This window comes from Marmota monax, unplaced genomic scaffold (genome assembly GCF_021218885.2).
Source record: "Marmota monax isolate L192 unplaced genomic scaffold, Marmota_monax_Labrador192_F-V1.1 WCK01_AAM20220418_F8-fsc00153, whole genome shotgun sequence".
NCBI classification, from domain to species: domain Eukaryota; kingdom Metazoa; phylum Chordata; class Mammalia; order Rodentia; family Sciuridae; genus Marmota; species Marmota monax.
In genome coordinates this window covers 1,977,064-1,995,066 of record NW_026692146.1, presented here as the reverse complement: position 1 = coordinate 1,995,066, position 18,003 = coordinate 1,977,064, and the positions used below count along the sequence as shown (strand labels likewise).

Sequence of the window (18,003 nt, the reverse complement as noted above, 5' to 3'; positions counted from 1 at the left end):
TGCTCTATTTGTTAGAAATGAATCAGTAAGTCCAACTCACAGTCAAGAGGACGGGATTGACTGTATGAGGGCACAGATACCAGGATATGGGGATGATTTGTGGCCATTTGAGAGAATGCCTACCACACTTGCTCTCCTTCAGACTAGCTCTCTAGAGACTCAGGAACAAAGTGCTCACTCTGGGGAGTTCTGCAGTCTGAATATATCCCCCACCCAGACTGTTATGTTGAAACTTAATTCTCAGTGCAATAGTATTCAGAAGGGAGTCCTGCATAGTTCATAGGAGCAGAGCCTTTATAAATGAGATTATGGTCCTTATGAGAGGGATCCTATCCACCCCTTCCTCCATGTGGGGACACATATAAGGAACTACCTATGAAGCAGAGAGCCATCATGAGACACCAATCTTGATCTTGGGCTTCCCAGACTCCAGAACTATATTGAAGAAATTTCTATTGTTTATAAATAACCCAGTTTAAGGTATTTTGTTACAGCAGCCTGAACATACTAAGACTGGAGGTGTAGCTGTATTTATAATTCTGCCTGTACAAAAGTGATTCTTCTTTTTTATTATTATTATTTTTTATTAGTTGTTCAAAACATTACAAAGCTCTTGATATATAAGAGTGATTCTTCTTAATCCTGATTTCATGATACTCTGAAGTATGCACTTTTTTTCTGCAAAAAGATTTACTTCCCCTTGGTTTCCAAGGCTTGGGAGAAGAAGCTGCCTGGGGAGAGAAGCTCAGGCAGAAATCCTGACAGCAAGAGGTATGGAGGGACTCTTTAAAGGCCTCCAGGCAATGGAGGACACTAGTCTTGCTTCAGCGTTAACTCTTCCTAGAAATAGCACCCAGCCTGCGGAAGATAGTCAGGTGATAGTCTCTCCCTCCTCCTTCTCTTGTCTTTTTTGCAGTGTTGAGGATGAATCAGGGCTTCACACATACTAGGCACGCACTGTACCAATGGGCCACACCCCATTACCCCATGTGTTTTCTTCTAAGAGTTTTATAGTTTTAGATTTTACATTTAGGTTACAGATCTGTTTTGAGTTATTTTCTGTATATGGTATTAGGTAAGGGTCCAACATCATTCTTTTGCATGAGGATAACCAGTTTTACCAGCACTATTTGTTTTAAAAAAATTCTTTTTTCTTTATTGAATGATCTTATGCCCTTGTTGAAAATTATTTGAGCACATACACAAGGGTCTTCTTCTGGACTCTCTTCTATTCCATTGGTCTATGTCTGTTTTTATGCCAGTATTACACTGTTTTGATTACTTTCTGGTAAATTTGATAGTTTTCTGGTAAATTCTGAAATCAGGAAGTGTGAGTTCTCCCATTTTTTTTTTCAGAATTTGTTTCTTTTTCAGGATTATTTTGGATACTCATGGGCCCTTGGGAATTCACAAGAATTTGGGGATAAATCTATTTATTATTCTATTTCTGCAAAAAAAAGAGAAAAAATCACTGGGATTTTGATAGGGGCTGTTTTTAATCTCTAGAAAAGTTGGGGTGGCATTGACATATTAGCAATTCTCCACTTTATTTTTAAAACAATGATATTTCAATGTCATTTGTTTTAAAAAGTGGTACATTTGACCATCAAAAAATCAAAAGTAAAAATATATGAAAATATCAAGGATTGATGGAGTCTGGAGATTTTGTAAACTCCTGGTGGGCTTGTAAATTGCCACAACTACCTTTTAGAGTAATTTTGCAATATATGATAAAATATTTAAATGTGATAAATGCCTTGAAAAAACAAAATGTACTAGTTTTTACTGCAATAAAAACTCTCAAATTTCAGTGACTTGCAAGAACAAATATTTATTTCTCATCCATGTTATTTGAGAACTGTAGGTCAGCTGAAGCTCAGCTAGGCTAAGTTGAACTCTACTGGGCTTGAATGGAATCTATGGAGTTCAGCTGGGTTCCACATCTTTTCATTCAGCAACCCAAGTAGAAGAATTGGTTGGTATCTGAGATAGGACACACTTATGATGGAAAATAGATGGTCAAGGGAGAAAAAGTCAAACCATGAAAATATTTTTAGACCATATGTCCCAATGGGTCATAATGCGTAATGATGAAAATAATATGGTGTACTATAGCCCACCTTCTTGGGTAAAAATACTTGCCTTCACAAGCAAAATTTCTCCAACTTATTCCCAAGACACCTCAAGAACCTTACCCAACTAAATATCAGGCTTGAGGTCCAAGATCTCATGTCCTGTACATCAGGCTCAGATATAATCCTTCTCAAGTCATAGGAGACTCATAAACTAAAATGACATATTATTTAGTCCTCATATATCCATTACACAGTGGTAGAACCAGATAACAGCAATTAACACCACAGGTTGAAAAGGGGAATGAGAGGCACAATGGTCCTCTCAGTGGCCACTGATCCATAGCAATTCTGAAACCCTGTTGGGCAAATTCTGGGTGTGATGGGTGTGAGGAATGTTTGCTTCAGTGGAAATATATGCATTGCTTAGGGAATACCCCTCTACTTTGTCTGATTCTGAGTCTAGGGTGGTTCAGGGTCTTTCATTGCTTTTGAGCTTTTCTACAACTTTGTAAGTTGTAGATATATGTCAGTAATGCAAAATAATTCTTATCTATAGACATGCCAAAAATTCTGCCCAGTGAAGGTTCAATTGACTTCCCTCTCAAGAGTGGAAAAAGCGAGTTTTGTCTCCTTTTGCACATTCCTGATCAATAAACATATCTGCTCTTTACATCCTTAGCAACATCTGCCTAGTTTCCTCAAAATAATGATTTAAATAAAATCTTCTAACACATGTTCATTTTCTGTCTGTATGACAGGCATGATTTTACCCTTTTAAAAAAAAATCCTCAAATAAGGAAAGGATGCTTTTGGACTGGGAGTACCTCCTTAGTCATTTTTCTCCATAGTTCTCCGCTCTACTCTCTTCAGTTTCCATCAGCTTTTCTAGCCATGAGTGAGAAGAATATGCTCTGCTTTCTCAGCCAGCTCCCTGTCTGTAGAAAGTTAGGTCCAAGGGTTGTTTTACCTCTTGAACTATCACCATCTCTATTAATTCAGACTAATAGCATTATGGCAAAACAGGGAATTCCTGTTTTGCTATCTATTTGATTTCAGTTGGCTTCATTTGCCAATAGGCATACCCACCATTATTTCTGGAACTTGTCTTTTTCTCTCTAATTTAATTATAGATATTTCTGCTTATTCAGTGTCTGTAGGTCCATGCTATCAGTCTTTTTTCCCCTGAGCTGTTTTGTTCAATTCAAAAGAGTTCCTGGATGGCATCTTAATCCAGTAGATGACTATTATGCCTTTGCCCCCAGGCTGTGTCTTGATTTGAAATGCTTTAGCAATTGTATATTTCAATCCTGAAAGTCTCAGAATATCTGGATTTTCTTCTATCACCTCCCCCAACACCTTTAAACTATGCTTTCAAATAGATCAATTTGATTTCACCAAAATTAAGAAAACATTATTAAGAGAATAAAAAGACAAGCCACCAACTGGAAGAAAATATTTATAAATAACATTTATGATAATAGACTTGTATCTAGAATATATAAATAACTCAAAACTCAACAATCAACAAAACATAATTTTGTGGTGGGGGATATAGCTTAGTTGGTAGAGTGCTTGCTTTGCATGCACAAGGCCCTGGGTTCAATCCCCAGCACCACAAAACAAAACAAACACCATTTTTAAAATGGTATAAAAGTTTTGAACAGATATTTCACCAAAAAAAATTCAGTTGGCAATGAAAAACCAGCCTCTACCTCAGATCAAAGCCTGTCCAAGGAAGGGGGCGTGACCCTTGTCCTTGGAAAGACCCACAGAGCACTCCTAGGCATATACCCACCCTGCTGAGTTTTTTATCTATAAATAACAGGAGAGATCCGTGGAGCCAGGTGTCCCTTACTCAGTCAGGCTAGGTGAGGACGCATAGTAACCCCCTAGCAACCACCAATCAGCATGAGACAGGGAAAATACCTGGGATTCCAGATGACCCCCCAGTAGTTTATGGTGGTTGATAACGTGTTGGGAAACCATGTAGTTCAGCAAGTACACCCCTCGTGGCCTAAACCAATCAGTTCAAAGGAATCCCCCTCTTGTACTAGCCAATTACTTTTACCCAACTTGTTCTGGCCAGTGAATGTGCTAATCATGTTTTAGAGTTGTTTTATGATTTTTCCGTGGTGTGTGATGATTTGCTAAGAGATGCTATGATGTATGTGAAGTCCCTGCCTTCCCCAAAGAGTGTATAAAACTGCTGCAAACCCTGGGCTGGGGCCTCTCAGCGTCACCAGTTGCTGTGTGTGTGCGCTGAGGACAGAGCTAGCTCACAATAAACACCTCTTTGCTGTTTACATGGATCTTGGTCTCTGGTGGTCTTTTGGGGAGTTCCGAATTCAAGCATAACAGTAAATAAGCATATGAAGATCTTTTCATATAGCATAATGGGTCATTAGGGAAAAAAAAACTAGCCTTGAGATATTATTACTTATCTATTGGAATGGCTAAAAGTGAAAACACCAATAATACCAAGTGCTGGAGAGAATGCAGAGCATTTGAAATGCTTACACACTGCTGGTAGAAAAGTAAAATGTACAACCACCAAGGAAATAATTTTAAACATATAGTATCCTGGATCCAGCATATTACCCACTCCTAGATATTTATCCAAAAGAAATGAAAACTTAAGTTTACATTAAAATGTTTATAGTTACCTTATTTGCATTTGTTCTAAACTGGGAAGAATCCAAATGTCCTTCAACAGGTGAATGTATAAATAAATTTTGGGGTATTACCATCAAGTAATACCTAGAAATAAAAAGGGCCAAACTATTGATAACACAACAACATAAATGACTCTCAAATGCATTATGCTAAGTCAAAGATGCTAGACTTCAAGGCTACCTATTACGATTCTATTCATAGGATATTCTGGAAAACTTAAATCTCTATAGTGAGAAAAGAAACGAATAAGTCTAAGTAGCGGGGCTGGAAGCAATGAGCTGACTTCAGAGGATAGTTGCAAATTGTTTTAGGGTGATAGAACGGTTCTATAGCTTGAGTTTGGTGATAGTCACACAACTGTATGCATTTGTCAAAATTTACAGGCCATCCACCAGAAAGGATGAATTTTACTGTGAATAAATTATGCTTAAAACAAATAGGTAACTCCTCCCAAGCTGGCACACAACAATGAGGCCATATTCAGCTCCTGTGTCAAGACTGTGAAGCACAACAGTGATAATAAGGCAGATGAGTTTGAGGCCAGCATCTCCCGGGCTCTTTTGGAGTTGGAAAGGAATTCAGACCTCAAGGCTCAGCCATGGGAGCTGAACATCACAGCAGCCAAGGAAACTGAAGCTGGTGGCAGTTGGAAAGCTATCGTAATCTTTGCTCCAGTTTCTCAAAACTGAAATCTTTCCAGAAAATTCAAGTATGGTTAGTACATGGATTGGAGAAAATTTTCAGTGGGAAGGATCTCGTTGCTCAGAGAATTCTGCATAAGCCAACTCTAAAAACCATATAAAACAACAAGCAAAAGCATCCCAGGAGCCACACTGATAGCTGTACACAATGAAATCCCTGAGGATTTATTGTCCCCAGGCGAAATTGGGTGAGAGAATCTTCGAGCAACTGTAATGCAGCCAGCTGATAAAGTTTTATTTGGACAAAGCACAGCAGGGCAATGTGGGTCACAAGGTTGAAACCTTTTCTGGTGTCTATATGAAGCTCACAGGCAAGGATGTTAATTTTGAATTCCCAGAGTTCTGGTGGTAAATAAAAATGATTGAAGTATCACTCACACTAAAAAAAAGAAGCAGCAGCCAATCTTTTTTTTTTTTGAGTTTTAATAGGATCTTATCAAATACAGCTAAGTACAACTAACTCATATTATAAACATTTGGCTTTGAAAGTCTTCCCTGAAAGCCACAAATTTATTACATACATTTTTGACAGTTTTACCAAATGAACTACATAACATAGATTGCCATGTTGGCTGACGCTGGAGGTCTAAGCTATATATTTTAGGTTTCATTATGGCAGAAACTTACTCTTACGATTCTATTAATGTACCAGTCGGCGTTTGCTGTAGCAACAATCCTCAAATTCCAGTGAATTACAACCACAGACATTTTTCTTTCTCATGTATACCAAGGGCTGTGGTTCTGCTGATCTTGGATGGGTTTGGTTGGGCTCATTTGGACTCCATGTATCCTCTCATACTGTCTCCCAGGGTAAAGGAGCAGACACTATCTGGGGCATGGGGTTTTCATAATATAGGGCAAAACCTCAGTAGAGGAAGAGCTGAACCACAGAATACCCTGAATCCAAATACATTGCTTACACATGGCAAAAGTTCCATTTCCCAAACAAATCACACAGCCAGGCACAAAGTCAATACAGTAAAGAAGAACACTGCATTTTTTCCTAATACAGGTATGCCCTGTATTAGGAAAAAAAACTAGAAAAATATCAATATCCACCAGAGGGAAATGAATAAATAAAATATTGTGGTCACACATGAACTCTTAACAAAACTGGTTAAAAAGTGAATGGGCTATATTCATATCCATCTATGATATGTCATTATAGATCTCAAAAATATAATGTTGAGCGAAGAAATCGAGCTGTTTTGTTGATTACTGTAACATTTCATTGACCTACAAATAGGTAGGAAATGGAGAGAGAGATTAAATCAAGTTCTTGATATATTTTAAAAAGGACACAATGATTCAGTTGGCTTGTATGGAACCCACAGAGAAAAAAAACATGAAACTTGTGTTGGTGCTACCTCCTGTGTCCTGCAGGTCCATAACACAGGTGTGCAGCTGTTTGTGGTGCAGCCCATGTAAAGAAAGTTATCTTTTTTTTTTCATCTTGAGATTTATTCACACTTGTAAAAAAAAAAAAAAAAAAAAAAAACTAAACAAGTGGCTGTTCTTCCTTGAAGGAAATTCTGTATTGGCCCTGTCTTCAAGGGTAGCCAGGCTGTATCTACTTCCTTAACAAGACTCCTGTAGCTCAAGAATTAAAATCAAGAATTAATAAATGGGATGGATTCAAACTAAAAAGCTTCTTCTCAGCAAAAGAAACAATCAGTGGGGTGGATAGAGAGCCTACAGAATGGGAGCAAATTTTTACCCTTCACACATCAGATAGACCACTAATCTTCAGGGTATATAAAGAACTCAAAAAGCTAAACACCAAAAATAATAATAATAATAATAACCCAATCAATACATGGGCCAAGGAAATAAACAAACATTTCTCAGAAGGTGATATATAATCAATCAATAAATATATGAAAAAATGTTCATCATCACTAGCAATTAGATAAATGCAAATCAAAACCACTCTAAGATTTCATCTCACTCCATTCAGAATGGCAGCTATTAACAATACAAACAACAATAAGTGTTGGCGAGGATGTGGGGGAAAAAGGCACACTCATACATTGCTGGTGTGACTGCAAAATGGTGCAGCCAATATGGAAAGCAGTATGGAGATTCCTTGGAAAACTAAGAATGGAGCCACCTTTTGACCCAGTTATCCCACACTTCAGTCTATTCCCAAAGGACTTAAAAACAGCATACTACAGGGACACAGCCACATCAATGTTTATTGCAGCTCAATTCACAATAGCTAAACTGTGGAACCAACCTAGATGTCCTTCAGTAGATGAATGGATAAAGAAAATCTGGTATATATACACAATGGAATATTACTCAGCAATAAAAGAGAATAAAATCATGGCATTTTCAGGTAAATGATTGGAGTTGGAGAATATAATGCTAAGTGAAGTTAGCCGATCCCCCAAATCCAAATGCCTAATGTTTTCTCTGATATAAGGAGGCTGATTCATAGTGAGGTTGGGAGGGGGAGTATGGGAAAATTAGACAAACTGTAGATAAGGCAAAGGGAGAAGGAGGGGGAAGGAGGGGTAAGGGAGTAAAACAGATATGGTGGAATGAGATGATCATCACTACCCTAAATACATGTATGAAAAGTACACGAATGATGTGAATATACTTTGTATACAAGCAGAGAGATGAAAAATTGTGCTGTATATATGTAATATGAATTGTAATGCACTCTGCTGTCATATATAACAAATTAGAAAAAAAATTTTTTAAAAAATTTACAAAAACAAAGTTCACTTGGAAGAATAAAAGACCCAAACTGGCCAAAGAAATTCTAAACCCAAAAAATAAAATGTTAGTGACATCATAATACCAAACTTCAAATTATACTACAGAGCTATAGTAACAAAAATTGCATAGTTCTGGCATAAAAACAGAATATAAACAACATAGACACAGAATAGAAGACACAGAAACAAACTTGCCCAGATGTGGTCATTTTATACTTGACAAAGTTGCAAAAAAAAACCTACACTGGAAAAAGACAGCCTTTCAAACAAGTGATTCTAGGAAAACTGGGTATCCAAACACAGAAGAATGAGATTAGATTCTTAGCTTTCACACTGCTTTAAAAAACCAAAAGTCAACTCAAAATGGATCAATGACCTAGGAATTAGACCAGAAACTAGGAAACTCCTAGAAGAAAATGTGAGATGAACACTCCAACACATAGGCATGGGCAATGACTTTCTCAAAAGGACCCCTAAAGCTAAGGAAAGAATATCAAGAAATAATAAATGGGATGGCACTGAATTTAAAATGTCTGCATAGCAAAGAAAACAATTAAGAATGTGAAGAGAGCATCTACAGAATGGGAGAAAATCATTGCTAGCTGCACTTCCGACAGAGGATCAATCTCCAGAATATATAAAGAACTCAAAAAAACTCAACACCAAAAAACAAAATAACCTAATTAATAAATGGTCAAATGAACTAAACAAACACTTCTCAAAGGAAGAAATACAAATGGTCAACAAGTATATGAAAAAAATGTTCAACATTATTAGCAATTAAGGAAATACAGATCAAAGCTACACTAAGATTTCATCTCACACCAGTCAGAATGGCAGTCATCAAGACAGAAATAATAAATGCTGGAGAGGATGTGAAGAAAAAGGAACAACACTTCTGTTGGTGGGATTGTAAATGAGTGCAACCACTATGGAAATCTGTATGGCGCTTCCTCAAAAGATTAGGCAAGGAACCATCACATGACCCAGCTATACCACTCCTCCGTATTTATCTTAAAGAATTAAAGTCATTCATACTACAGTGATACATGCATATCTATGTTTATAGCAGCACAATTCACAATAACCAAACTATGGAACTCCTAGAAGAAAATTGTGCTCTACATATGTAATATGAATTGTAATGCATTCTGCTGTCATATATAACAAATTATAATAAAAAATTAGACAGTCTAGATGTCTATCAACAGATGAATGGATAAAGTAAATGTGGTATATATACACAGAGGAGTTTTATTCAGCCATAAAGAAAAATTAAATTATGTCATTTGCAGAAAAATGGATGGAACCAGAGACTATAATGTTAAGCAAACTAACCAAACTCAGAAGGTCAAGGGTCATATGTTTTCTCTCATATGCGGAAGTTATAGGGCAAAAAGGAAAAGAAAGGTGCTGGTATCTCATGAAAATCAAAGGGAGATCAGTAGGAGAATAAGATGAGCATGAGCGGGGATAAGAAAGGAGGAGAGAGGAGGAAAGCATTGAGGAGTGATATTGGCCAAAGTATATTGTTGTATCATGTGCATGAATAAGTAATGATGAATCCCACCATTCTGTATAATTATAAAGCACCATTAAAAATATGGGAAAAAAAGAATTACTGATAAAAATGAATTATTTGAGAGACATTGCCAATGAGTCCATTAACCCTTACATCATATTGCATAAGAAGTTGTGTCAGAGGAAGTGTTGATTCACTGAAACAGGAGTGATAATACCTGTTTGGGTGCTACTCTGTGGATGCATCTGGGCCCACTCAAATCTCACTTCCATGAATGCTCAGAGGGTGTTCCCAAGGACAACAGAAGTCTGAGTGAGAAGAAATCAAAATCACTGTTAGGAAATGAACCTCATGCATTGTCCTAAGAAATAGCCTTTAAAAAAGAGAGAGACCAGAGTGGTATTTCAGTTGTCATCTGAAGTCTCTTCATTTGTCTACCCAGTGTTCCCATCTGGGTCCCTGCCTGGCTCTCCAAGCATCTCCATGCTGATCTGGCATGCTAAACAGTCTGTGACTTTTCCATTTACTCTCCCTTAAACAGATATTCTACTACAACTACTGAGAGTTCAGCCACCACACTGCCATTGCCCTTGCTAATTTTATTTCTGCCCCAAATTACTATCGAGTGCCATGCTGGCACTGCAGGAGTTGTGAATTCATTTCCCATATTCTCTGAGCTTTTCCAGTGGTAGGAAAGGGTTCGAAGTTTTTTGCAACATAAGGTGAAATAATAGTTGCCCGAAAGACCCTCTCCATTATTAAAACCCCCTTTCTTCTGTGATGATATCATGATCTAGCAGAACATGTTTGAAAGCAGGGAGGGGTGAAAAAACCCACTAGATTTAAGTCCTAGCTTACTCTAATTACAGTGTGAGCATAAGATCATTGTTAGCCTATCTGATATTTCAGCTCATGAAGATGATGACACCTATCTCAAAACCATGAGGACGAAATGAAGCACTCAGGATATCAAGTGCCCAGCTTCAATAAGCCTCAAAACAATTTTTCCCTCTTCTCTCACTGAATCTGTCCTCGCAGCACAGGAACCCCACCTCGGGTATAGCAGCCAGTGAGTGTACTAACCAACAGGGGATATAGGTTAACAGGGCATACTAGTTTAATTCTTCTTTGCTAGTATAAGAGAGATTCTTCTATACCCTTCCTGGTTGCCATAGCAAAAAGAAAATATCAGAAAGGTGGCGAGGGAGGAAGGAAGGAAGGAAAGGGAGAGAGAAAATGGGGGAAGGAGGGAGGGAGGGAGGGAGGAAAAAACAAACGAACTTCATTCTAAATTCTATAATACTTTTGACTTCTGGTTTGACCTGCCTGTCCCCCACCAGACCACCACCAAATCAGTTCTCCTTGTGGTAAGTAATCAGAGCCTAAGAGAGAAAATGGCACAGGTCCCTTTATCAGGACAGAGTTTATCGTGTATGTCCACGATACACTCCCACTGCACACTTACAAGGTACAGTTCTGTCACAAGCCCTTAGGAGGAAAACAGGCATCTTCTTCTGCAATCACTCATTCGTTATCTCCTGAGTACAGCGCATGGTACTGTGACTACCCTACTCCTATTAATCAAATCCAGAGCAATCTGGCCTGTGTCTTCCAAGAAATACTTTGCAGCCTTAACTCCTGACATGCTGGAGAGTCTTCATTCTTGTTAGAGTTTAAATATGAGATGTCTCCCCACAAGCTCACGGGTGAGACAATGCAAGAAAACTCAGAATTGAAATGATTGCGTTATGAGAGTCTTAACCTAATCAATGCATTCATGGACTTAAAATGGATTAACTGGGTGAAAACCATAAGCAGGTAAGGTATGGCTAGAGAAGAGAGGTCAGTGGGAGTGTGCCTTTGGGGTAAATATTTTGTCCCTGGTGAGCTGAGCTTAGTCTCTCTGCTTCTGGATTGCCAAGTCCTGACCTACTTTCCTCTGCCACACACTTCTATCATGATGTTCTGCCTCACCTCAGGTCCCAAAGAATGAAATTGGATGTCCTTAGACAGAGACTTTTGAAACTGTGAGTCCCAAATAAACTTTCCTCCTCTAAAATTGTTCTTTTCAGGTATTTTGGTCACAGAGGAAAAAAAAACTGGCCAAAACAATTCTCAGGGGCAAATATGAAAATAAACTTGCTGGGTTTTAACTGGACAAGGCGGACATGTAGCAGGTGAGAAAAACAGTGAGAAGGGCAGGAGAAGGAGATGGGGTAGGTGCTATGATTTGAATATGGCTTGTCCTCTCAAAACTTAAGTTGAAATTCGATTGCTATTGTGGTGTTAGGAGTTGGGGCCCTGGAGAGGTGATTCGATTGTTTAGAGGGATTAATGCCTGTGTTGTCAGCTTTCTATTTATGTAACAAATACCTAAGAAAACCAACTTACAAAGATCAAAAGTCTCGTTTGGCTCATGGATTCAGGTGTTGCAGTTCATAGTTACTTGGCTCTGTTATTTTGGGGCCTGTGGTGAGGCAGCCTACCATGGTGGGAGCATATACTGGTGCAAACTGCTCGCCTTCCGGAGGTGAGGACACAACGGAAACAGGAAGATGTGCAATCAGTTTCCTGATATCCCCTTCACAGGTGCTCCCCCAGTGACCTCACTTCCTTCCATGAGGCCCAACCTTCTCATAGTGCTGAACTAGAAAGCAAATCTTTAACATACGAACCTTTAGAGGACATTTCAGGTCCAAAAAGCAGCAATGCTTTTCTGTTGGGAGTGCATTTGTTCTTATGGGAGCAAATTGTCATAAAGCGAGGTCACGCCTCCCGTTTTCCTGTTTTACCTGTGTGTGTTTTCCCTTCCACTTTCTGCCTTGAGTTGGAGCAGGATGGACCCTTAGCAGAAGCTGAACAGAGCTCAGTACCATGATCGTGGACTTCCCAGCCTCCAAAATCCTGAGCCAAAGTAAACCTCTCTTCTTTGTAAACTACTCGCTCTCAGGTATTCTTTCACACCAATGAAAACAGAACCAAGACAAGAGAGTGAAAAAAAAGTTACAGATGGTTCACTCTGTGATTACCTTCTCTCTCCTTTCATCATTCAAACGCAAGCCATTTTAGGGAATGTCTTTTAAAGTTTGGCTTTCTGGGGATGTTTACAATCTACCACAGATCCTTGACAACCAGAGGGGTAGTTTTTTTTCTCCTGAGCTATGATGACAAATTCAAAAGAGGAAATATTTTTAGAACCATAAAATCCACCTCCCTCCACAAAAATAAAATAAGAATGCATGCTTTTCAATAGTGACTTTGACAATGTTATTTATTACCCCACAGTGGAAGGAAAGGAAGCATATGGTGCACAAACACCTTTCAGGTCTGTGGATATGGTTTTAAAAAGTTGTTTGTGAAAAGCATCTCGGTTCTTATACTTAAATTTATCTACAAAACAGCTGTCGCCACAGCACAATGTACAATTCTTGGTGACATTTGGTAGATTGACAACAAAAGGAGTTGGTGCTGGATGTACTACTGATGTCATAGGAATAATTATACTACTGAACAGTTGCTAAAATCTATTTTTAAAAGAGATCTCAATCATACACACATAAAAATGAAAGATTTTGTAAACCTGTTATATAGAGAGGGAAAATACCCTTAAGTTTAAATAACTAATATAAGTTAAGAAGGTTCTCTGCTAAAATTGTTCTCTCAAAGGTAACTGACCGCCACTTTCCAAATCATGTCACCTATTGGTCCTTGTTTCCCTTAACTTCTCTTCACCCTTCTTTGTGTGTGTGTGTGTGGTGGGGGGGGCAGTACTGGGGATCAAACCCAGGAGTTCTTAACAACTGAGCCACATCCCCAGCCGTGTGTGTGTGTTTGTGTGTGTGTGTATTTAATTTAGAAGCAGGGTCTTGCTAGTTACTCAGGGCCTCGTTAAGTTGCTGAGCCTGGCTTTGAACTCACAATCCTCTTGCCTCAGCCTCCTAAGCCTCTGGGACTACAGATGGGTGCCCCCATGCCTGGCTGTTCCTTCTTTTTTTGTAATTCTCCTTCTCTTCTAAAATCTAGACTGTCCTGGTTCTCCTCTCTCCTGTTTCTCTCACTTCTTTGCTTTCTTCCTCCTACCTTCTGCCCTTGACCAAGATGAGGTAAATAATTTGCAAAGGGGACTTGGAGTCAGAGACACTTGAGTTTGAATCCCAGGCTGATCACTGCTTGAATAATCTTAGGAAATCATCTCTCAATGTTCTCAATCTAGATAATCAATATTATAAATATACAACACAATGTAAGCCCCCTCCCCACCAGGACCACTCTTTCTAGAACATCACAGTACACTATTTCATTCTGTATACATGTCCTCTACCTCCAAAATTTTTGTAGTAAGCAGCTCACTGAGTGTAAGGAATCTAAAGGCAGATACTGTTCATGTTGTTTATATCACTGCCTGGAGAACAGAAACACCCAATAAATATGTACTGAACTATTTGGCTCAGGATTCTAGGCTGGAAAGTCCACATCATAAAAGCTGAACCATCACTAAACACTCAGGTTCTTTGAATCTTCTATTCTATCATCTTGGAGCATGGTTTTATCCTTAGGGTCACTCATGGTCCAAGATGGCTGTCAGAGTGCTAGTTATCGCACACGTATTCTAAGCTGCAGAAAGGAGGTAGGGAAAAAAAGTATATATCTCAGTTAATCAATTCCATTTAATGAGTCTTCTCAGAAATCCCAGAAAACTTTCATTCACAGCTCTTTTTCCTCAACTTAGATATATGACCACACGGAGCTGGTAGGGGATGTGAAATATAGTTTTTGGCTGGGCATATTGTTGCTTCACATAAAATCAGAATTATATATTTTAAAAGTTGGGAATGTACATGGAGTAGGTGACTAGCAGATTCTTCCTCATAATCACTCGGCATAGCTCTGAGGCCTTTCAAGATGCTATCCCAGGCCCTGGACTGGTTCCATGCCCTCAGCACTGGGGAAGGCACTATTCTGGGAAGCAGTTTGTTCACATTTTTGGAAGAACAAATGTTTGAATTTTTTGTTTTATTTTGTTTTGCACTCTGGTAGTTATTTTCCTGTGACTTTTGCTAATTTGTACTAACTACAATGTGACAAAGGGTTTTGTATTGAGCAATTGGACAGTAGTTATTTTAAGGTTTTAAGAAAGCCATCTTAAATAAAATGCAGTACATATACACAATGGACTATTACTCAGCCATAAGAAGGATGAAATTATGGCATTTTCCAGTAAATGGATGGAACTGGAGACTATCATGCTAAGTGAAATAAGCCAACCTCAAAAAACCAAAGGCCAAATGTTTTCTCTGATGTGCAGATGCTAACTCACAATAAGGCAGTGGGAAGAGGGAAGAATAGAGGTTCACTGGAAGTCAAACTATTTGTGTTTGTAAGTAACATGATCTTATACATAGAAAAACCTAGAGTTCACCAGACAATCTATTAGAACTGAGGGGGATGAGAGGAAGGGAAGAGTGTGAGGGTAGGAAGGATGGTGGAATGAGACAGACATTATTACCCTATATACATGTATGATTATACTATTGGTGTGTCTCTGCACCACGTTCAGCCAGAAGAATGAGAAGTTGTGCTCCATTTGTGCACAATGTGTCAAAATGCATTTTACTGTTATGAATAACTAATTACAATAAATTAAAAAATAAATCTATTAGAACTGATATATGAATTTAGTAAAGTTGCAGAACATAAAACCAACATATGAAAGTAGTAGCATTTTGATACAGCAACAACCAACTGACTGAAAAAAATATTACAAAAACAATCCCATTCACAAAATTCACACACAAAGAAAATCAAATACTTTAGGAATAAATTTAACCAAGAAAGTGAAAAAATCTCTACAGTGAAAATTATTGAACTTTGATGAAAAAATCATAGAGGACACACAAAAAAAGAAAGATGTCTCTTGTTCATAGAGTAGAAAAATTAATATTGTTAAAATGTTCATACTATTCAAAGAAACCTATGGATTCAATGAAATCCCCCTCAAAATACTAATGGCATTCTTCACAGAAACAGAAAAAACAATCACAAAATTCATATGGAACCACAAAAGTAGTTCTGTATCCTATGGCACAGTAAGGAAATTATACTCTACAACACTACATGTCAAAATAAATACAGGAGAAAATTTTCAGGGTTCCTAACACATATAAGTGATACTATTTGAAGAGATGGAAATGCTAATTACCTGATTTCATCATTACACATGGTATGCATGCATCAAAGTATAATACTGTACCCCATACACACACAAATATTAAGAAAGGGAGGGGAGGTGGGAATGTAGCTAGGTGGTAGAGCATCTGCCTAGCATGTGTGAGGCCCTGTGTTCAATCCTTAGCACTCAGAGGAAGGAAAGAAGGAAGGAAGGAAGGGAGGGAAGGAAGGAGGCACCTTACTAGATAAAACTAATCCAGTGTTATGTAAGGTAGGTTCCTTCACAGTCTTGTTCCAGAGCACAAAGATGATTTTCACAGAATACTACATATTGGGTAAAGGGGAACTTATAAATGAGATTCAGCAAGAAAATGGAATGTATAAATCTGCCTGCCTCCCTTAGTCCTTAAGAGAAGTGGGCAAGGGCAAGGCATCACAGCTGATGTCACCATGCAAGTTTGGGTTCAGGATAGGGACCTTGTTCCCCAGCTAATATCCCTTCTTTTAGGACAAGTATGAAAAGAACCTTATTGTGTAACTGATTTTTGGTGTGATCTGCTTTAGGAGCTTCCTGGGAAAATAAACTGCCAGTTTTACAGACTTTTGAGCCCACGGGATATTGTGGTCCCATTTGCTCAGGGGAAGATGCCATGGGTACACCCTACTGAAGAAAGGGGTGCCCCAAATCCCAGCTGGCTTATTGTCCAATCTAGAGGAAGTTCCTAAAGCTATCTTCACTCAATTCTGCTTCTTGTATCATATCCATTAATTAAGGATTCTTTGAGTTTTATTCAGCTACAAATTCACCCAAGAATATTGGCAATCAACCCTAATTATCCACCATGTCTATAAAGGAATCAGTTAAAAAAAAAAAAAAACCTTGCTAAATAGAGCCCTTATCAAAAACAGACAGCATGAGTTACATGTCCGTGTAATCTTCCCCCTCCCCAGATTATAAATTCTTTGGGCAGAGAATGTATCATTCTGTCAACCCACAGTGTTTAATCCTCTGCCCTGTAGGGTAATGCAGTTACATTTATTAACTTACTAGATTAGGAACATTACTCCTGCCAGGCATTAGTTCTCTTATATCCATTGAATTTTCATAACTCTTCAAAAGTAACCCACTGATAATAAGAGACCAAGGCTCAGAGGAGTTAAGGGTCATGAGCATGAGTACACAGGGGGAAAGTAATGGGACTGGATTTGAGTTGAGCTCTAAAGAGCCCCCAAACCCTTTTCCCTTGCACTATCTTATGATAGCACAGGTTCACAATAAATATCAATGTATAATCAAGTGTACTTAATCTTTGTATTTCCATGCAGGGTTCTGGATAACAATCATTGAGACATGAAGATTTATGTTATCATAATAGTCATGTTCAACATAGTTATCCCCAGACAAAAGCCAACTCCTAAACTTAGAGCAAAACGTAGGACAATGGGATAAATATATCTATTATAGTTGTGTAAGTCCACTTTCTATTACTGCAACACAATACTAAGAAAGTCAACTTTTAAAAAAAGAAAAGGTTAATTTTAGCTCACAGTTTTGGAGATTTCGGTTCATGGTTGGCCTGTGGCAAAGCAGCACACCATGGCAGGACTGTGTGACAAAGAAAGCTGCTCTTATCATGGTGGTGGGAAGCAAAGAAAGAGGGAGAGGAAGGGTCCAGGGTCCCAGTAGTCCCTTCAAGAGCAGGCCCTGAATAACCTCCCACTAGGCCCTACCTCTTAAAATTTCCACCATCTTCTAGTAGCACCAAGCTGAGGACCAAGCCTATAATATATGAGTCACTGGGGCGGGGGGGGGGCATTTTATATTGGAAGCATAGCACTAGTCTATTAAATAAGTTGAACTCTGAAAGTACAAGCTCCCTTTAAGACCCTCTCTAAAACTCATGCCTTCTTCCACCCCAGCCTATTCCTTGGATAAAATTTGTTTTTCAAGAGAGATACCAAGGATTGAACTCAGGGACACTCAACTACTGAGCCACATCCCCAGACCTATGTTGTATTTTATTTAGAGTCAGGGTCTCACTGAGTTGCTTAGCACCTCACTTTTGCTGAGGCTAGCTTGAACTCATGATTCTCCTGCCTCAGCCTCCTGAGCTGCTGGGATTACAGGCATGCACCAA

The 18,003-nt window shown here is 38.6% G+C and overlaps 1 non-coding gene and 1 pseudogene across 1 annotated transcript; both read left to right on the top strand.

Annotated features, from left to right (window-relative positions):
- Window positions 1-2,080: 2,080 nt before the first annotated feature.
- Window positions 2,081-5,801, top strand: LOC124076070 (small ribosomal subunit protein eS7-like; annotated as a pseudogene).
- On the top strand, window positions 3,614-3,693 carry Trnaa-ugc (transfer RNA alanine (anticodon UGC)). Its single transcript has one exon. It is a non-coding gene; the product is annotated as a tRNA-Ala (tRNA).
- Window positions 5,802-18,003: the final 12,202 nt, after the last annotated feature.